At 44.0% G+C, this 22,818-nt stretch overlaps 1 protein-coding gene and 1 long non-coding RNA gene across 6 annotated transcripts in view; one reads left to right on the forward strand and one right to left on the reverse strand.

Moving 5' to 3' along the window:
* znf438 (zinc finger protein 438) overlaps positions 1-10,250 on the reverse strand; it is a 42,521-nt gene extending 32,271 nt beyond the window's left edge. For 4 of the 5 annotated variants that reach the window (XR_013454518.1, XR_005710380.2, XR_005710379.2 and 1 more), the window contains exon 1: positions 9,983-10,250. The gene's annotated coding sequence lies outside the window, so the exon portion shown is untranslated. The remainder of the gene's footprint in view (positions 1-9,982) is intronic. The other variant, XM_078097023.1, reaches the window with a different exon arrangement.
* Positions 10,251-10,367: 117 nt separating this feature from the next.
* LOC144390480 (uncharacterized) lies at positions 10,368-19,968 on the forward strand. Its single transcript, XR_013454519.1, has 2 exons — positions 10,368-10,449; positions 13,388-19,968. It is a non-coding gene; the product is annotated as an uncharacterized LOC144390480 (long non-coding RNA).
* The last annotated feature ends 2,850 nt before the right edge of the window (positions 19,969-22,818 follow it).

The raw sequence follows: 22,818 nt of genomic DNA on the forward strand, positions 1-22,818 counted from the left end.
AATTCACTCGGGTTGAAATATGTATAGTGATTGCATTACGAGCAGTGCTAGCGACAGAGCATCGAGGGCCTTCAACTCGCCGTAACACGGGCTTTGCCTTTTCAACAGAGGTCCCTTGTGTGACCCGAGGGGAGCGGAGTAGAGGGGAGAGGGTCTGAACGCTTTAATTCACCCCCTCTTATGAATGCAGGGGATTTCCGTTTGATGCCCTATTCAAGCCTACAGACAATTCGGAGTCCTCCTCGGAGCAAAGATTCTGATCTTAATTACTTCGTTAATTAGCCGTGATTCACAGGGAGAATCCTTTCCCTATCCGCGGTCCCTCTGCGTTATTGAGGGGGATGGGGGGGGTGGACTCTTAGAAGCCCTCACATCCCTGTTCCCATTTTTTAAGCAATAATCCTGGACTTATGTCACTGATTGGCCAGTCTCTCTTTGCTTTTATTTTTTCCTCAAATGTGGGCAAACCCCATCAGCTCCGGCTCTCTGATTTCTACAGCCTGAGGAGAGCGGTGCAGATCAGGCCTCTTAACCAACTCTCCCCTTATACACTTATAACAGACGCATTTCACAGATTTACGTTTATCGCTTCCCGAACGAGGGCCGGCCGCTCCAACATCCTGCACGCTCCAGTTTGCTGAGTGAGGAGTACGGCTCCCTTGCTCCGTCTGCCTACACCTGCCGCTTAGCCGAAGTGCGCAGAGCCATACAATACATTTTAAATGAAGACAACAATTTTCAATTTGGGTGAAGTTGCGGGACGAACAATGGCCGCTTTTGCGTTCTGCTCGTCCTTCTCACTCCAACAAAGCCCGTGCGCCCGGGCCCAACAAAGCCCCGCGGGGAGCCGGTGCTCATCGGGGTGGGGTGGAGCATTTCGCTCACCATCACCTCTGGTGGCGTAGCACAGGTCGGTGTTCTGGGCCTCGCTTGAAAGAACAGGAAAGGTAAGGTCCAGCTTTGGCAGCTGCTTGCAATTACTCCACCTCGACCCCCCCTCCCCCAACACTGCCAGGAAATAAGCAATCATTTAGGCCCGACAGGTACATGCTGAAGCACTGCTATCTCTGCTCTCAAACCAACCAAATAATGGATTACAGCAGTTTAGTATTAACCTCATGCCTTATGTATCTTGGTCACGGTTTGTAAACTTTGTACCTTTGTGGAGAATGCGCGTGTGCTTGCCTTTCAAACATGTAATACCGGCGTGCACATGTGAGTATTTAGTTTACTCTACAAGTGCAAAGATACGAGATGTGCAAACCTTCCCGTCTGTGTGTACTTTAGGAGCTGCCGGGAAAAAATACCTCCACTCAAACATGTGAGGTGCTTTGCTGCTGGTGAAGAGCAGTGATTTAGAGGGCTCTGATGGCTTAGTGTGTCCAACTGGATCGGTAGTGTGGCTGCACACAGGACCTTAATGCACCGCCAGGTCATCTCTGCTGTGTGAAAATTGCAAAAAAAGGCCAGTTGGTGGGGGCTGCCTTAAGCGCTCCCCTCCTGGTAGGGGAAATACTGGTACGAAGAAGCAGAAGCACTGGAGACACATTGGGAGGCGGTGCTGGCACAACTTTGGGGTAACATAATGTTGCGTTTGGTCGTTGTAGGAGCCACATAGTATTGGTGCCATTTGGTACACACTTTTCTTGGCATTCACGGTAACTGAGTCACATTGTATTGGGTAATGGAAGGGACTTATTTTTTGTTTACAACTAAAAGTACACTATATTATGCAATGCTCTTTATTCTATTTGTGGCATTGCCATCTTTAACTCTCATGAGCCATAGTACTGAAAGTATAATTAACTAATTATAAAAAATATATAAAGTTTCAGAGTCAAGGACCGTCATGTTGCGATACCTGCTGACTGAAAACGGTGGGATAACCAATTTTATTATATTTATCGGTTATTTAAGTATTAAGGCAATTTAGACGTCCTGATGAGTTTTAACCAAATGCAGAGTGTTGCTCCACTTTGAGAATGCAATCTCCAAGCAGAGAGTCAGCGCTAACCACAAGGACGGAGTCAACAAATGGTGTTCAAAAAGCAGCGTTAGCAGTCCAATACAGAGTTTGATTACGAGACTAGGCTAACAAATGAAAGCTGATACCTAACTGTTTAGATTGGAATGTATTTCAGACATTTGGGAAATTCTCGTATTGCTGCTCTAAAAAGACGCAATGCTGATTGTTCTTTTTTATTATATTGTGAGAAAATATATGTATTCAACAAAGAGAATTGATAAGAAACCGAACTGATAATCAGTATCACACTTACAATAACCTCCCCAAACACTAGTGATTAGTGGGGTATTCCCACAGTCCAAACGGTCAACAATAGGACTATCTGCAAGTACAAAGACATGTATTAATATCCAATATATTCCATTTGCAACCCTTGAAATGGTGAAAACAGAAGTAAAACCACTCCCTCTTCCTCCTCACACTTACATAGCCTTACCCTTGGTCAAAATGTCCCTATTTGTCCCAATGAAAATGTGATGGGCCAACTGGATGGTGCTGCCCTGATAGTGTTGGAGCAGAAAACATCCACATGCACACACGGTTAAACACAACGTCAGCGCCGTTGGTCCGTCTGTGACGGCCCTGTAGTTCCTCAGGCTTCTCTTTCTAAAAAGAGCTCTGCTCTCCAGCCCCCAAAACCCCACAAATGTCTCATTACTGTAAAACAAGCAGGGGGACAAGCGTCGCACAAGCCACTGGCCTCCAACTAAACAAAATCACTGCTTCCTTTTCAATTAGAGGAGATTAGCCTAGCCTGAGCGGGCCTACGATGCGCTAGCCGCGCATCCAGCAGGAAGTAGTCGGATCCGACCTAAATTACAGCAGAGACGCGAGCTCGGTGGGAGCAGAGGGTGGAGTTATGTCTCAGCTGGAGTGCAAGACAGTGAGGAGGAGGAGGCCGGAGCTTCTATAAAACTCAACCCACAACAAGAGGGCAAGGGGCAGAGGGACGCACGGTACAGCGTCCCTGACTCCCGTAAATTACACCTACAGAGGAACCCACGCAGATTTAGCAGTTCCACTTGCATTAAGCGACCAGTAAAGCAAAGTCGGTGGAGTTTCTACAGTGTCACGCCACCCGCACAGAGTACCGATTCCGTCCCTGGTGCCGTATGGGGGGGCCGTGACTGGGACAGCATCACAGCCTGCATAACTCACTTTAATGGGAACGGGGCGGCGCGGTGGGGGGGTTAACAAGAGGTTTTACTCGTCGAGGGGAACCGGCATTACATAACCATAAAAGCGATGAGGGGGCCCACAAATCACAGGACGACAGGTGACGCGTGGAACATGGTATGGGGTCGGGCTTGTTGGGGCTGTTGTTTTGAAGCTCTTGATTCGTGGGCGTGACCCATTTGTCTTGTGGTACAAACCCCCCCCCGCGTGAAATTGAAAATGCAGCTCTCAGACTGCTCCTAACCCCACTCCTCTGCATCATTTTCCAGGGAGTCGGTGCCACGGTTGGAACGACTCCACCAACCAGGGGCATCTGTGGTTGAGCTGAGGTCCGCAGAGGCGGGCCGGCAGACTCCGCTGCGCCTGACAGCGCCGCCGCGGGGGGAACGACTGAGTAATGGCAGGGTAACATGATCCCAGGCCGGGAGGGAGTAGGTGCAACCCTGATGCCAGAATCATGGCTGTGGGATGGACAGAGAGGGAGAGACACACGTGTATATGGAGGTAAGATAAGCAGGGGGAGGTGGGAGGAGGGCTGCACAAGGTTTTTGGGAAGGGGCCAAATGACAGGAAAGGGGGGGGGGGGGCAAAATGGAACGTCTGCCTGCCATGCGCGTGCTGCACCTAGTGCTGCCGTGGGAGGGGGCGCGGAGGAGCGACGTGGAGTGTTTCCCATTCGAGGGCCGTCTCAGAGCCCAAAACCACTCATATTTTCCCCAATGTCTGAAAATAACCACGAACATTTTCAACTAGTAGACATCAGTAATTGCGCACCTCCACGTTCAGACTGAAAACGTTTAAGCAATTATTATTAATTACTACATCACATGTCATTTAATGGCTTATCGATTTTGTTCCACTGTTTTGGCATGCTGTTGTAGATTAACTTTAGGATTCAATGAAAGTAAGAAGGTACTCTAAATGACTTTTAAGGCTCCACGTGCCCTTCCAGCTCCAGGCTGACATTGTCCAGACATGTTTCATTGAGAATTTGTTTACATGCATCAGGCGACTGTGGGTGAGTGGGGAGCACGGTCGTCCTCCAGTCAGAGGGTTGTCGGTTCGATCCCTGGCCCGGCTAACCCGCATGTCGATGTGTCTTTGGGCAAGACACTTAACCCAACATTGCTCCTGTAGCTGTGACTACAGTGTGTGAATGTTAGTGACTGATGTGCAGGTGTCACTGTGTGTGGTTCTCCTGTCATCAGTGTATGAATGGGTGAATGATGTCATGTAGTGTTAAAGCGCTATACAAGTACAGTCCACTTACTAAATAGCGACATGATAAGGACATAAGTTCCAGCTCCTCTTAATGCGTTGAAAATCACATATTAAGAGACAAATGGACATTAGGGTACCATCACAATGTTTAAAGGGAGTCTTGCTGAAATGAGTATTGAGACATTTGTTTGTTGTTTATTCTTAAAATAATTACATGGTTGTCTAAATGCCGTTCTCTAGAACGTAACTCTAGAAAAAAGACACTATAAGGAATTGTTATTATACAGGCCAAACCTTTAGGTTATTCATGCTCATGCGTAACTGGAAAATGTTTTTTCTAATAAGCATTACACACGAGGAATGTCCCTACTGAGAAGAGTTTTTGAAGAAGTTCCCTCCCAAAATACTTTTTTTTTAAAAACTACACCGAAAAACGGAAATGGTAAAAAATAAACTTTGCGATTGCGATAGCCGTTACAGCAAGGACTTTTCATGGCAGTGGTTAAACACTACTTCCCTCTTTTAGACCCTTTATTCACTTTATGCACGAAAGCTGTCGGACGGAAGTGCCAGCTCAAACCTTTTTGAGTTCCATAAAAACAAACACGTCTTGCTCAAGGGCACCTCACCAGGGGCTGCGCTCTCACTTCCCTAACAAGATCCAGAAAAGCCATCCTGCATTTTTAAAATCGGTCCAACACAATTTTTCATTTTAGTGGAAACTTATGATGTAATGACATGGTGAATGGAGCCAGTAGCGGCGACTAAACGGTTAGCAAAAAGTGGAAGTAAGTCAGGAATACTGCTGAAGGCTTGGAGGAGTGGCCTAATACAATCACAGCGCCTCCCGGAAAAGGTAAAGTCATCAGGCTTTGCGTGTCACGTTCATTAAGAACGAGTCTGGCAAGACCAACAATTTAGCAAAGAGAGGGAGAAATGTTCACCAGACTATTACTGAACCACATCTTCCCCTGTTTTTCTATAACACAATATGCTCTCCATTCATTATTCAGACAGGAGATGCACTTCTCGTGTTCTTCTGCTCGCCACTCATGACATCTTTGGGCGGCACTTAACAGACAGGGATGCACCGGCTGCTTGGAATTCAGGTGCAAATCAAAAAGAAAAAAAAAAAGAAAGAAAAAAACACTTAAAAGGGTTTTACACAATTAGACTTAAATAAACTGATGTACTTTCTCATTTTGGAAACAAAGTTATTAAAACTTATAGCAGTGGACTTGGTATTTGCACGCCTTGCTGGATTAACCCTTGTTTATTCTTTCACCATGACCAATAATGCAGAGATGACATAATTGGAAAAAAAGTAGGCCAAGTCTCGACCAGCGCCCAACCAACCTCCGATGCAGAATGTTCGGCAGTATAATCACACCCCTCATGCACAATTTCCTGCGAGATTTTGGAACGCCTCTTTTTTTGTGTTGTTGCCCATTCGTTTGCTTCAAAGTCTGGATTGAGTTAGTCAAAGTCTGTTCATTAACCTAACACCATCTCGGTTGTGATTGAACGGAAATGTTATACAAGCATCTAAGTTTCCTCTCCCTGCCTGCCAAGCCGATCACCCGGCCACATGTGAAACCACGGCGGAACTGTGGACCGGGCCAAAGCAAACGCTCCCGGCACTCACAGGTCATGGGTGCAGCGTCGGATCCAGCATGCGCACCCCAGCATGCGCACCCCTCCAAACTCATTCACATTCCTTGGATACATGATTTCACGCTGCGCGACCCTTCCACACTCGTAATAATTGTGTATTCGACAATGGTTAATGTGAGAGACGTTTAAGGAATCAGAACCATTTATTGCCAAAGTATGCATGTTAGACATACAAGAAATTTGTCATGTCGGGTGATGAATTTTGCTTTAGTGAGGATAGCGGTGTGTGGAGGATAAGCAGGTACTCCTTACGCTGACACATCAATAAAGAGTCCAGAGTCTGCAAAAACATATTGATAAATAACAAAACCTTTTACTAAATAAGTGAGGAGAAAAGGTAAATTGAACTGCAGCCCGTATATATAGCCACTGATAGCTTCATTAAGGAAACCAGCTAGCTACACTAGCTTCATTAAGGAAACCAGCTAGCAGCACTAGCTTCATTAAGGAAACCAGCTAGCAGCACTAGCTTCCTTAAGGAAACCAGCTAGCAGCACTAGCTTCCTTAAGGAAACCAGCTAGCAGCACTAGCTTCCTTAAGGAAACCAGCTAGCAGCACTAGCTTCCTTAAGGAAACCAGCTAGCCGCACTAGCGTCATTAATGAAACCAGCTAGCCGCACTAGCGTCATTAATGAAACCAGCTAGCCGCACTAGCGTCATTAATAAAACAAGCTAACCGCACTAGCGTCATTAATGAAAGCAGCTAGCCGCACTAGCGTCATTAATAAAAAGCAGCTAGCCGCACTAGCGTCATTAATAAAAAGCAGCTAGCCGCACTAGCGTCATTAATAAAAAGCAGCTAGCCGCACTAGCTTCCTTAAGGAAACCAGCTAGCAGCACTAGCTTCCTTAAGGAAACCAGCTAGCAGCACTAGCTTCCTTAAGGAAACCAGCTAGCAGCACTAGCTTCCTTAAGGAAACAAGCTAGCAGCACTAGCGTCATTAATGAAACCAGCTAGCCGCACTAGCGTCATTAATGAAACCAGCTAGCCGCACTAGCGTCATTAATAAAACAAGCTAACCGCACTAGCGTCATTAATAAAACAAGCTAAACCCACTAGCGTCATTAATAAAATCAGCTAGCCGCACTAGCGTCATTAATAAAAGCAGCTAGCCGCACTAGCGTCATTAATGAAATCAGCTAGCCGCACTAGCTTCATTAATGAAAGCAGCTAGCCGCACTAGCTTCATTAATGAAAGCAGCTAGCCGCACTAGCTTCATTAATAAAACAAGCTAACCTCACTAGCTTCATTAATAAAACAAGCTAAACGCACTAGCGTCATTAATGAAATCAGCTAGCTGCACTAGCTTCATTAATGAAACAAGCACTAGCAGTATACATCTCTATATCGACTAAGATGGTCACAGACACTGCATTCCAATAGCTGTACTTTTTAGCAAGCTAGACAAATACTTGGTATATACAATTACATAGTGTGTCAAATGCAGTAAGCAACAAATAGTTTTTCTTCTTTTCTTTTGTCAGAGTATTTGTTTTATTTGATTTATGTCAGGATGGAGCGAGAAATTCAACAAAAACTAAATTGTTACCAAACCTTTACTTTAATCTTTTTCATATGAGAAAACAAAGCAGCTGTCCAAAAAATATTTAGATTTACCATAACATGAGACCACAACAAGGCGCTAATTCAGACATTTGAGAATCTGAAACTGTTTTTTTTTGCTTACAATTGTAGTTATTTGTCTTTCTTTCATCTCTAGTTTTTGTAGGGGCTAATTCTGTGGTTCTAAGTGTCAGCAAATAGTGTTGACAGCATGTTCTGTTAAGTCACCTAAATTAACTAGGGCAATAGAAAGGGTTTTTACAAATGCTGTCGTAAGTCCAGTCTGACCTTGTAAGTACACTTGGCTGTTAAACATAAAAACATAGGAAAAATAATAATGTGAAGACCGCAAACTAACTAACTGGAAGCATCAATGTCGATGACACAGATGATAGCAGGATTCCCCCCACCTGAGCAGTCAAAGAGGAGCGCGTGGGTGAGAAAAAAAAAACTAACTGGTGCAGTATTTGCTAACTAAAATAACCGTCAGTACGGAGAGAGTACGGAGTAGGTGTCGGCTGGGCCGGGGGGACTTTCTGTTTTCGGTACGAAAGTTTTACAGAATGCGAAAAGACCAATTTATGCGGTGTGAGCCGCTTTCAAACATATGTAAGAAAATATTGCTGACACAGCAGTGTTTTTCTACAAAAACCAAATTTGATTTTCTCTCCAGGTCCCACTAATGTGGCCTCACGAGTCAGACTTTTGTTGAATAAGGTCAGGTTGTCATCGGTCCACTTAGAATGCCAATGGCTCAGAATTGTAGATTTTTTTTTTTGCTATTTCTACCGTGAACCTCTGTGGTAACAGAGAAAGTGAAAGTGTAGTTTAAGAAGTTCAGTAAACTTTTCCTGCGTTAAGACAAAACAAAGGGTTTTTCGCTGGCCTTTCGTGGGACAAAATCTGTCCTTCCACAGAGAATGAAAATATTGTTTTATTTGGAAAGAAAACCCGAAGAACACTTTCTGGAACATACACTACACTACGGTGAGATACTGGATGGAGTCGAAGGAAATTTTCTCCTTTGACCACATTGGGTCTTCATTTCACCACAGCGGATCGCATTCTCAGGAGGTGTTTAATCTAAATGCACAACCGGACCGAAAGACCAAGATGGTGCCGTGAATTCATAAGATCAGCAAAAATTCCCCTAAAAAAAACATGAAAAACTAAGATAGCAACTTTTCAGGGCCGCTGTCCTAAAGCTACCCACTGACCTTTGACCCCCAGAGAAGGAGTGTCAGCAACAAGCTTAACAACATTGTAAACAAGTAAAGTCAGTTCCAGCTGATTAAGAGTTCACTACAACAGACTGGCCTATCAATGGTGTATATAAGCAGTGTGTATAATAAGAAAAAATGTAATTCAATTATACAGTGCCCCATAGCATATCAAGACACAAAACCAATTATGCCATGATCAGAAAACACATTTCAATGCAGTTATTAAAGTGATGAGGGACCTTTGGTGTTCCCAGTATATATAACTTTATGTATAGCATAATTAAAGACATATCCTGAAAGATCCAAGATATTTCCTCACAATGATGCAAACAAATATCTACCAGAAACAAATTGCACAAACATTTGCCCCAATTTTGAATATTTAAGATTTAAAAAACTGTAATAAGATAATAACTGGGTTTCGTCCTTCTGTTTTATTAAGATTTACATTCCTACTCTAGGAGGGCAACAGGTGTTTGGTAAGATATCCACTGCCAAATAATTAAAAATAACCACAGGATTCCAACTATGTTTATATGGCACTCACAGGTGATCTCTCCACAAGCACAAGATCCACTTAACAAGAGCACAAACCAAGCTTGAGGTTCGTCTGTTTAACGTACAGGTGCACATCTACCACTGCGGACATGCAGGAGGACAGGAGGGAGGTTGTTTCACGCAGCACACTGAGGGTCGGATCAGCATCTGTTGTCTGCACATTTTATCAGATGTCATTGAGGTCTGTGTGCAGATATCGCTGCGGGGAGCCAGTGTCTGGTGACGTTTTAATGCGATGAGAGCACAGCTGCAGGGTTAGCCGCAGGCCTGCTCTGCGTTAGCTACACACACCGCCATACCCCTGTGTCTCCGCTGTTTGTTGTGCGTGCAAGTGCACGCACAGCCTACCACTTGGCGTGGACTGGTATCGGAGTTTGAAGCTGTCATTAGTGATCTAACTGCAGACCTAAGCTAAAGCTGCTTCATGTGAATGCTACCGTGATAACATTGCAAACGAGTGCCTTTCGGCTTCGTGTTCCCCGACTAAACAGCGGCGGGCTGGATGTAAAATGTCGGATTAACTTTAAACATGGCTCACCTGGATCCCCAGCTATGTGGAGGAAGCGCCTTCAAGCTACGACGCGCTCATTTTGTCGTAAATACCTGGTAAAACCGTCGATCCTCATAACAGTTTTTCTCCAGCCATTTTTGAACCAAACATCAACTTGATCCAGTGGGTGGAATAAATATGACCGAGTTATTAATTTATGGCAATTCCTAATTTTAATGCCCCTAAAATTATTAAATGTATTCAAGTACATGTGAAATTGTGTTTCAGTAAGCATGTGTGGTTCTAGCGAGTGGTGAAGCAATATTTCGCGGTCCCCGTTTCCTAGTGCAACCCCGCGCAGCAAAAGTGGTACGGCCCATGATACCCCGGGGACACGCTTCGCTCTGCCCAGCCAACGCAGCCAATGAGCGGCCGTTTAGTTACCTGTAGCTGCCCATCGCAGCGCTGTCACTTACGGACAGCCGAGAGGACGTCACGCATATCAAAGCGGTCCGGTAAATGGATTTTAAGACGTTATCACACTAATATAACGTTGCTATAACACTGCAGGCACACACACAAAAATAATGGCCTTATGTTTGACTTTGGTGATATAACACAAATAAAACGGGTGGAAAAAGTATTCGGCTCGCTTATTACAGTAAACGTAACGCTAACAACATCACAAAAATACGTCGCTAATGGCAAATGTTCTATTTATTAAAATTCCAAGCAAACGGGGCCTCCTGCGACTACAAATCATGTTCTCTCAACTTTATTGAAGCAGTAGTGGCGCATTTTGATGGGCCAAACCCGGAAGTAAACATTGAACTGGTTCCAAGGACAAAAGTCAATGGAATTTTTAATTCAGGAATCAGGATGATGGATAAAATACACTCTGTGGCAAACACAGGCATATTATACTTACACAATTTGTATATATAGATAATCTTCCAAAATGACCTAAATGCAATCGGCAGAAGAAGCCTTTTTTACTCTTCAAAATGAATGAAAGGGGCATTTATTAAATTATTTAATGTTGCAAAAACATTAAACCGCATAAGCCTGTGTTAACCATATATACGTTATTCTAGAGGTCTAAAAAATATTTGAAAACCCACTGAATTAGAGGCAAGGGAAACCTAAAGGAGCCATATTATGCCCTTTTACAACACGTTGATATGGTTTTTTGTGGTCTGATTGAAACGTCTAAAACATAATTTGGTCAAAATACCACAAGGATCATTATTAACGCCACGCTTTTGAGCCTGCCTACAATAGCTCTGCTCACAATGACTTTATTCTAATGGGCCAGTAACCCCCCGCCCCTCTAAAAAACAAATGGTTACAAATGAATAAATATTTGTCAACTGACCTGTGATAGAAATGTAAATATCGTGTGATTCCAAGCATTCCATTGATACACTCTTGCAACCATATCGCTTTGAACTAGACAGACTTTTCCAATTCTAGCCAAGGACACGGTCTTCATATATGAAATGAATCCAGTGTCCCCCTACCATTGCATGCTACAGCCCACCCACACCTGTTTACAATTAGCCACCACATTTCATAATCTGTCCCCTTCAAGTAAAAAAGATAACTCTTATTACTTGTTTCAGAACTAAATCACTGGAGTATCCCTTTAAGATAGTAGATTACAAAACATTAAGGAAGAACCACGCTTCTGGAAGGGTTCCAGGCCCGCGTCAGTGTTATTGTCATATATATATATATATATATATTCTCATTCTATACACGTGACTGTATTTTTTCATGAGAGAGGCATTATACATTGGAGATGGTGCTCATTTTAAGCAACGATCAATGTATTCCTCTCTTGATGCTTATTTCAATATTAAACTCAGATTAGCTGTCAATCCCTCTTCCTCTCGTATTTACCATCGGCCATGTTTGTGTAGGGTTTGCTGTGGGCCTAAAACGCATGACGGAATAAAGGACACGCGGAATATTAGGACATGTAGCTGTAAAATGGATCAGGTCATAGTTAAATTCACATTCTCCTTAAAACAGGTCAATATCTATATTACAGTGTATCTACTCCGTGCATTCGAGTAGTTTGTTTACTAGCAGGTAGTCTAGGTACCAGTTTAACAATCCAGGCTGGATTACCAAGCAGATGGAGATGCCAGGGAGAAAAGGGCTCAAAAATATACTTTATACTATATTACATTTATTGCATATTTGTATTTATTACTATGACATAGATGATCCTTCTAGTCCCAGGAGGAAGTTGTTCCTCAAATCATATGTTAATGTGTCACATGACCAAAAAAGGATACCAGATACTACAAAATAAGGGACAAAACTCCTGCCAAAGCCAGTCTTCCATCTTAAGGCTTAGCCTTGTTTAGTGGAGGAGCCCTAGAGGCTTTATTCATACACACATGATGTATGTGTGAATGAATGGAGGGTCATAGGAGTGCTGCTGGTCAGGGGCCCAACAGCAGCATCCCTTCTCATGCTGCTGTAATTGCTACTGCCAAATGTTCCCACTAAAATTTGATTCTTACTGCTAGAATAAAAATAAAAAAGAATACTATTTACATAGGTAAAAGATTTATGTATTGATAAAAATATTTTTTTCTTTTGTCTTCTTTAAATTTAAGTCAATATGAATTATTGCGTTACAACAGAGCCGGGGTACACAACGTCAATTAACCTACAGTGCTTTTTTGTTTCATAGCCGTCGGCAGTTGTGCCACCTGTTATTTACAGTAGTTTGATATTTGTTTTTTTCTGCAAAGATCCGCCCTACTCTGCTTCTGATTGGCTAGTACTTGTTGCATCCTTTCAGAATTAGTTTCTTGTATTGCTAATGAAAAAGAATGGTGAAAGGTTGGTAAAGTTTGTGATCTTAACTCAGATGTGTGTGTGTTTTCATCAGGAGGGAAGCCTCCTGGTATAGAGCCCTCTCAGAGTAGATGTTGGTCTTTTTTAAACGTTGCTTTGTGCACGTTGCCTTTGTGTAATGATTACATGATTACAGATCCATTTGTTCTGTAATCATGTAGTTCATATTTGGATGTCCCAACATAATTAATTAATTAAAAATGTCTCTGTATGTCAAAAAGGCTGCGTTATAAGGATCCGTTGTGACACTGATGTATACCCATGAGCTAAAGCACTTAGACATGCATGTGAATTGACAATGTCACACCACACACGCACAACACACACGCCCTTCTTACTGGTATTTCTTGGTGCAATGAAGCATGGTGTTGTTAGTTTTGCAATTTGAGTCACCTGGGGCTACACATGTCCTGTTCTGTTAACCACTGTCACAGGCCTCAGTGTATAGTCTGTGACAGGTGGCCATGTTGCATGTGCGTGGGTGTGTGTGTGTGTGTGTGTCAATGACAGAAAAAGATGTATTCAGTTTCATGCTGCTCAGGATTTCTCTCTGTGTCTTTCTCCGTCTCTTTCGAGCAGCATTTGTCAGAAGCCTCGAGAACAAAGAACAAGCAGCAAGCAACCAGGAACTGCAGTACAGGTGTTGTCACCACTGCATTTCTCAAGGGCCCCGTTTCATGCTGATGGAGCTCGGCAAGTAATATCAACATCTCTCATCTCTCAAAACAGGATATGAAAGAGAAATGCTTTTTTTCTGTTACCCTTGATCACTCACTAGCATTGGTGCCTTGTAACTGTAACACTTGGTTAAATACTCAGGTGTCACACTGAAACACATGTTCCAACATTCAAAATGATACTCGTCTCTTCTGTAGCGCATGTGGCCCTGCATTGGACTTAAAAGAGCTGTCTTTTTTTAACACAGAGAAAAAAAGTAGTCGTGTCATCGGTACTTTGTGATCAATACAAGGATCTTTAGCTCAGGGCCAAATAGAATTAAGAATTGCTTTAGGATAATGACAGTATCGACCAGCGCTCAGTAAAGCGTTTCAAGCTGTGGCAGGTTAATTCCCTATCTATGAAGGTGTTCGGGGAGCAAGTCTGAGTCAGGGTTTGACGGTCAAAGTAATTCTCTCCAGCGCGGGGGGGCTGCTGTTGCTGCACTAAACACAGCATCTCCTTTCCCCTCCCGCATACCACACAGCCCTTTCAGAGCTATAATTTACAAGCTATTCTTCGGAAGCTCAGACCTATCAGAGTGTCGATGCCATCGCAGAAATGGAGAAAAGCTGGCGCTTATGTGGACCACACTAGTAAAAACTCTACTGCGGCAACGTTATGGAACAATTTATCCTCTACATTGGCATGCGCCTGCATATCCGTGAAGCCAAAAGTCCTCCGGCGACTCACGGATGACATGTCGTGAATTACAGGTCAGTATGAGTTACAGTCAGATCAGGCCACAAAGCATTAAGGCTGACGCTGTAATATAACATAATAACACAATTATGGCTTTGCACAAAAAAAGACATGGTTAGACAAACAATCCCAGGAAAGAATTAGCTCTTTTTTAAATTTCAAAACGGCCGCTTCCTCCAAGGACACAGAGTATTCTGGCAAACATACACAGAGAAGTGTTTTGAGTTTCCCCTCTTCCCGAGCTGATCTATTTTTTAAGCAAGGTGCTTTGAGTGAGCACTCCTTGTTGCCTATTCCCTCTGTGAATAGAACTGATTTACCTTGCTCATTATGTGAGACGTTGAGGTGTTTTGATGTTTGGAGATGAAAATGCTTTGAGATGAAATATTCATTTTTTTCTAGTTGGCTTAATTATGTATGTGTCCACTGTCAAGTAGAAAACTCACTGCTCCTGTGAGGGATGTTTAAAGCGTACCTTTTTGCCATTGGCACAGAATACATTACCTCCTTATTACAGGGATTGCCTGGCGTACCCTCATATGCAACCTTATGGAAATATTAAATGAAGAGGCTGCACACCTCAGTGGACACACTGAATAAGCATGAGCGACTCTCGTTCGTAACTCGTAACGTGAAGGTTGGGCTGATTGTTGTGTTTTGCTCATTTGCTGGGTCATCCGTTGTTGCAGCCACTACTTTGGTTCATTGTAGACAAAGAATATACCTCTGCTCTTTGTTCTTTTATTTTAAATAAACTTAGTCCACTAGTGATGTAACGAGTTAATATGCTGGATTATGAGCAGATGGTAGAGGAGCCTTAGGTGTAATTTGTCCAACATCATGAGTCGTTTGTGTGTGTGTGCACACGTGTATGTGGGTGTGTGGGTGGGTGCTTGCATGTGTGTGTGAGTGTGTATACGTGAGTGTGTGTGCGTGTGTAGGTCTGTGCGTGTGGGGGTCTATATGTGTGAGTGTGCGCAGCTTTATTGTCACGTGAGAATCGGCATGTGAATCTGGGCCTACTTTCAAAGAGGCCATGTCAAAGCAATAGGTAGAAACCTTTGTGATATACTGATAATGACATGAGACGATTGATATGACACTTATATCTTATGTATTGTACAGTAAACATGTAGCTCTAGGTAGTGGCTAGTTAGCTTATCTTAACAAAAAGACAAAAATGAAGATAGAACATTGGTAAGCTTTAAAGGTTGTGGTAGATTCATTTGTTACCTTACACCAAAGCCAGGAGCTTGTTGCCCCTATTTACACTTTTATCTTAACGTCATGGGGCTATTTGCAAAGGGCACATGTCAAAGGCATAGGTCAAGATTTTAGGACACACTCAAGCATAGATTGGCATGGGATTGAGAACACACTCCAGTCTGTACTGTAAATATGACGCTAGAGCTGGCAAACCATTAGCTTAGCTTAGCCATAAGTTTGGAAATGTTGGTAGCTTTATAGGTGCTTGTAGGGGATTTTTTTTCTCCCTTGAAAAAAGTCATGCTACTGGTTTTCAGTCCTTAAGTTGAGCTAAGCTAACCACCTCTCGCTTCATATTGAACGTAGAGATGTGAGTGAAATTGATCTTCTTGGACAAAAACAAACAATAAATAAGCATATTTCCAAAAATATATAAGTTTAGCTGGGGTCAGGATATTTGTTGAAATTAAAAAATGGAGGTGGGATAACAACCAGTCTGGATTGAATAATAGATCATATTAATAAAAATCTGTTTATCGGCACACCAACTAACTAGCCGGCCAGTTAGCTGTTTCCCCCTATTTCCAGTATACACGCTAAACATGTACTGACTCCAGCGCCAGGCTCAAACAAGAGGTTTGACATTTTGAGGGGTACAATATGGTTTCTTGTCAAGTTAGCCATGTGTTAAAAGGTAATAAGTTTAGCACAGAGACTCTAAAAGAAAGTCGCGAAACAAAACAAATGTGTCTACCAACATAATTAATGCATGATATGTTTGATTTCATCCGTACAAAAATGATGTGTAAAACCAGTCCATTATGTAGGTTTGTCAATGCAGAAAACCGTTCAAATACACATGTGCATATCTGAGGGAATGTCCTCACTTCAATAGGTACGATGCACGTAAGTTCTGTCCTTTATGAACATCTTCCTAAGCATCTGTATCCTTTCCTTCAACAGACGATATGAGTTTATCTAACATTCTTTACATGATACTTTTCTTTTCAATATAGCTTGGAAAAGCTTTAGCAAAAGTAAATCGTAGAATGCATCTCTGATCATTTCCATAATCCACTAACGCTGTCTCACCGTCCCCCACGTTTCATTACAAAAACCCTCAACGAGGACTATCTCCCTGCATGTTTATTTCCAAAGCCTTACGGGCTGTTGTGCTGTTTTGAAGTCATTTCCTGTGCAGGAATTTCATATTGGGGCTCCCCCCTCGCTCCTAAAGCTTTCTAGCGGCCTGTCGCCCGTTCAGCGCCTCTTGTGGCTCTTTTAAAGGTGTGGGTGGCCGTGGTTGGACCCTGAAGTGGCTGCACGGACGCTGAGCTGTGAAATTACATTACACCACCAGCCTAAGGCCCATGGCAATCCTCCCTTAATAAAAAACAGTTTCACGGCGCGAGCTGCTCGGAGCACCGGAGACAATCTGTTTGACAACCGGGGCTTAATATGAAGAAGTTGAGTAAAGGGACACCGTAGTAATTGGGTTGCATTTTGGATGTTCATTTATAGTGCTCCGCCGCTATTTGTGTACAAAGGGATGGGAAAAACCTCTCTGATGTTCCGTGAGTGTGTGTGGGAAAAGAGTAGGTGTACGGTACATATTTATCCTGTGAAAACAGCCGAGGCCTATCACAGAATGAAACATGAGCACATACACAAACATAAACCACCACGCATTATTCACCCACAGAGCCTGCCCATTGTACCCATATAGCCACACCGCCTCTAGATACGGGATAAGACTCTCGTATAGGAAATGCAACCTGATAACGTGTATCAAAAGGTCACATCACCCGTCAATTTTCATATTTTGTGTTTTTTCAAAGTGAAACTGATTTATTCTCTTGAGATTTCCGACTCTTGCAATGAGGCTGAACGGAATTTGGGACAAATCAATTCAGAGCTGCACAAACTTTGCTGTCGTTTTAATAATGGCCCATATTAACATCTGTAATATGAAGTGAGGGAGTGGCGTCTGTGCGGGAAAAAAACACAGTCAGTCGCCAGCCAACCCTGCGGTTTTCTTCAATTCTACTAAAACTTTCTTGCTTCTTTTTAGCTCTTTGTTTTTGCCCACATTACCAGGCTCTGATAAACCCACCATACACTCTCCACAGCACTCAGAAAAGGTTACCGATTAGCCGATAAACACAGTGGAGCCTCGGCCCAATGAAGGAACAAGTATGTCCCTGTCCCTGTCCAACCCAGTCAGATGGTCTTTATCCGCCATTCGCAGGATGGGAGTACTTTCAGGTTCAGGGCATCAACCCCTCTGGCCAGTTTAAAGCATTGCGTCATGCTTCTTTGTCAGTCTTAAGTTGATATATGTATTTTTAAGTATTGTTGTTGTTTTTGTTGTATGTATGACATTGACCAGTATTAAACGTTTTACCTGCCTGCCCACTTGACTGGGTCAACGGGGTGACTTTTCTTAGGGAAGTTGCCTTGGTAGAAAGTACGATTTGTAGTTCCAATGAACCGGAGTTGTCTTGAAACACATTTTGTCATCATTTGTGAAATTCCACCCAGCTTCACCGCAGAGACAGAAACCTCAAACCTTGAGCAAATGAAGCAGATAGTTTCTGTTTCATGCCCTCATTAGTCCAAGATATGCGCTAGGACCCTTTAACAATGCACAATCCTAACTTCCACATCTCATTGAAATTCCTCACAGGTTTGAAAAGGACAAACACACGCAGAAGAAGCTTAAAAGAGTCTGCTAAATGTGTCTTTGCTGCCTCGCCTGGAACACTTCACCTCAGTTAACATGTGTATTTGTATTTTTTTTGCTGCACACAGGATTTTCAACTGTGAGAGAAGACGCCTCCAAAAATAACGCTTCAACGTGTTTGCGGCGCGTGCAAATGGCGTTCCAGCCGCAGGAACAAATGAAGAGTAAAATGCAACAGGCGCTCCAATGAACACAGCATAAATCTACACAGGGCCTTCCAGAGGAGGGCTGTCTCCTTTTCTAACAGTCACAAGGGGAGGGAGACGACCGTGGCGAGCCTGTCTGCAGAACCAAGTGTGTGTGAGTCCATGTGTATGTGCACGCAAGTGTTAGGATAACGCCACACATACACACAAAAGTCCGGCTAGCCAAAACAAGTATATATCTTGGCCTGCAGCGGAGACAGGCGGCGTTACGTTCACCCGGTCAGGAGCTCTCAGCCCGTGGCCAGCCACCCCCGTGGAATCATGGCAGCGGGGTGACTTTGGGTATTGTTTGCCTAACGCTGAACATCAGATGGGGGCTTTTCAACCCCGTGTTGTGCGCCTATTCTCCCAGAGACCTTTTGGCTTTGAGCACTACACTGATTTTACAAATCCAAATTAATTTATTTGTTATGAAGGTAACCTCGGTTGGTCTTGAAGTGTCGCGCTGTAATGGTAGGGCAATTCTAATTTCCACTGTACTTTACACACTGTAAAACAATTCTCCCGTTGTTACGTACCTATGTAGGGACATAAGGGCTTTCAGAACAATCTTACTTTATGAAGAGTAAAATGCAACAGGCGCTCGATACAGGAGATCATTCCTGCCCAGTGCAATAACACTCTACAATAAATACAATAAATCATCCTAGGCTAAATAATGACAATAATAACCCTGTACTGCTGTTATGTTGCTGCACTTTCCTTTTCCTCTTCTCCTTTTACAAATTATTATTATTGTCTCTTTTGGAAGGTTATTCTTTTGTCTCAGTTTATTTTATTTTATTTAATAATTTAATATTTCTCTCATTATATTGTATATAATATGTATCTTTTTATTCTATTTTCTTCCCTGTACATGCTGCTGTGATACCAAAATTTCCCTCTTGAGGGATCAATAAAGTATCTATCTATCTATCTTTGTAGGTAAGTGGGTAGGATGTTAAATAAATGTAATGGGAGTAAACATGAATAATATTTCCCTCTGAGTTGTAGGTGAGCAAGGTAAGCAAATCTTATTTTATTCTTCCCGGCTGACACTTTTTGATGCGTGCTCTCTGTTTGGGTTACATTTGGGTCTCTAAGTCCAAGCTGATAACATCAACAGGCTGAATCTTTTTTCAGACTTTGGAGCGCCAGTTGTTACTCCTCATGACAGGTAAACAGAAACTGTGGAGTTCCCCTTTCATACAAGAGGAGCGCTCACTTTGGGATGTACCACTTTCGGTTCCGTCCCGGTTACCCCTGATCCACTGACTTCGATGTTTGGGGCGCGGCTCCCTCCATAAGTGTGTCAGCCCCTTCCTGTCCCGAGAAGAATCCATAGAAGAGGACGGAAGTGAGTTGCTGGCTGGTGGGAAACCGAGAGATCTGCATCTTGTCCTCAAAACATTGCATTGTTGGGTTGTCGGACCCTTATTCAACTACTGCCGAATACTTTGGCTGACATTTGTTTCAACCGGTTCAACCCAAGAGGCCTGACCTCAAGACTTGGAAACATTCTCAGGCTAATAATGAAATCTGTTTATTCGTCCGCGAGCCAGATTATAAGGAGCGGAATTTATAAATAAATAAAACCAAAAAAGAAACAGGTTTTCCCTCTGACGCTCATTCTCGCAGCTCTTTTTCGTTCAGCGTGGCGTTCCACTTTGAGGCTGAAATGGATCTTTCCTCCGCAGTATCAGTTGCACTGTGGGCTCCATCGGAGCACTTTAAAAATGTGTGTGTGTGTGTGTGTGTGTGTGTCTTTGTATCTTTTAGCTGGATAACCGCAGCTGAGCAGAGTGCCATGGCCTAGATGGTGGAGGGGGGTTGTGGAAAAGGGGAGGAGGAGGAGGACCTCACATCTAGCTGCCGTCCCTTGGGAGAGATTAAGCAGTTTAGTCTTTGCTGTGTGTCTCTTTCTATCACTGCCTCTCTCTATTTGGAAGTGGAGGTGGGGTGGGGGTGGGGGCACCTTTTTGCCGTTGTCCTCCCTCTGCACTTTCAGTTCCTCTCCTCTGCTCTCGTTTCCTCCACTCCGCTCGCTGCCTTTCCGTTTGTCCCGCCTGCTCCTCGCACGCTTTCGCTTCTCCTCCCAGAGTGTTTCTATTTGACGCCCTCTACCCTTCTCCTTCCACCCCTTGGACGTCCCAGCTGATTCTTTTACCCGACAGTCCAGATGGCACACAGCTAGGTTGGCTGGATGTGCAGAAACCCCCACCACCACCACCACCAACCCCCTAACCCCTCAGGTGCCCACCAGGCCCTCTGTACCCAATCACCCGATAGGCTGCCCCAGCTCGGGCCGTCCCACTGAGATGACCCCCTCCCTCCCCCAATCCCGCGTGGAGCACCGCGGAGCTCAACCGCTACTCACATTAATCTCCTAAACGATCCCGGACCTAAGAGGATCAATACTCATTTTCAGGGAGCAGCATGATCCCTTAATGTAGTGGAGGATGGCTGCTTATCCCTTACTCTCTCTCTCTCTCTTCGCCCCTGACGCCCCTCCTCACCTTTGTTTCTGCTCCCCTTAGGAAGACCAGGGTTCAGGCTTTTGATTCCAGAAGGCCTTTACAGCAAAAAATACACGCTATCTTTATGAGCAGAGTTGGGACTTTTAAGAGGGCACTGGCCGTTTTCATGATTTTAGATTTAGATGAATTGACCTCTCTGAATCTGCATGGGCGCCTTGCGTGTATCCAACACCAAAATCAGCTCCACGTGTTCACTGGTGACTTAATTTGCTCCGGTACAAAACGCACAGCAAATTTGGGGAAAATAAATCTTACCCCCCCTTCCTCGTTTTACTCCAGCTCCCTGTCGAAACATAACGTGGAGATCTCTTCTGGCTCTTATGTTCAAGTAGTGGTTGCTGAAAAATGACCCTGCGCTATAGCAGCGTCGGGATCCAAGGAAAATGGGACAAAACCAGAATTTCCATTGGACAACAGGCAACCGTGCAGTCGCGGGCTGGAAAAACAGGCCCGCGACTGCACGGTTAGCAGAGCGTCTCGTCATTGATCTTTGCTGATGTCGACTGTTTCTGGGGCCTTTTTTAATCAGAGACTCTTGGGCACCCTCCCCTCAAACCACATCCCGCTCAGGCGGGCTGTCTGATTGGTGGGAAAGGGCACCTGGAGCAAGCCTGGAGGTGTTGTTTATGCTCCAGCTATTACTCTCTATCTGGGCAACCTGCCCCAAGAAGCTGGACCGCTCTACTGCTACTGAATTATTCAACCTGGAGAGCTGCCGTCCTATGTACACAAGCTGTCACATGTCGCCCGACGATAAGCCGATAGTACCATAAAAGAGTCTGTCACCCGGGGTCTGAGTGCTTGACAGGCAGATTCATATTGTACCCTTGTGACATAACATCTATGGTTGTGCAGGGAGATCAAGGAGCCATGATCCAACCGTATCCTGCGGGAAGGCAGACGTCAGACCTCTGTTCACCCCGCTAAAACGTCCCCAGTGGTAGCAAAATGTCCGGGCCTTCTTACACAGCGTGGTTACATGGATTTGAATAACTGGCTTAGTCGGACTGAAATCGAATTATCCGTTTCATGTAAACACCTTTGTCCGACTATGTGTGGTCCGACTACGATCCGACTAACATCCCTGGATAACTCGATCCGATCCAGTTGATAGTTTGACTATTGCGGCATGTAACGGTGAATTGGATATGGAACTGGACTTTGCGCATGCTTGAGATCCCGACGGCGTCTTCTCTCCGTTATCAAATCAGCCAATAGCGCCATTCGCATTCGCTGTACTCCTATTAACATCATGCAAAAATAGTAGAGGGATGTAGCTTCACCTTGCTCTCTGTTCGCCATCTTTCTCGTAATGTTGTTGTTGTTGGTTGTTGTTGGTAGTGGTGAAGCGGTCAAGCGGAAATGGCTGTATCACAACTAGCTGTAATGAAAACAGCGGCACCTATCGTCTCGGATATGACATGCTTTCGACCAATGATTCGATGGGTTACACGTGGACTGACCAATGCCATCACCTCGCATACCAGAGTTTCAGGCACCAGAAATGCTACAGTCATCTGCCTCCTGAGCAGCCGCAGCCAGCTCCGGCTTGTAATTGCATGTCATGAGATCTCAGGCATCGTTTCACTCTGTGGCAAGTTTGTAAACTCCATCTTCCCTTGTCACTATGTGTCTCCAGGAGAAATTCACCTCAAACATGTGATCCTGGATTCCTGTCTATTTACACAGAGCCTACTGTGATAAGTGTTGTAAGTGTGTGTGTGTGTGTGTGTGTGTGTGTGTGTGTGTGTTTGTCCGCGTCCGCTGCATCGAGGATGGCTCAGGAGAACAGCAGGTTTTTTCTTTAGGTGGAGGACTGAATCTGTGATGACAGTCTCATGACCTCGCTCTTTCTCTCTTTAAAAATCACGCTCACACGCACACGCGTACACAAACACACAGGCTCTGTTCTGACTGCTG

Source organism: Gasterosteus aculeatus, chromosome 21, assembly GCF_964276395.1.
Source record: "Gasterosteus aculeatus chromosome 21, fGasAcu3.hap1.1, whole genome shotgun sequence".
In the NCBI taxonomy this organism is placed as follows: domain Eukaryota; kingdom Metazoa; phylum Chordata; class Actinopteri; order Perciformes; family Gasterosteidae; genus Gasterosteus; species Gasterosteus aculeatus.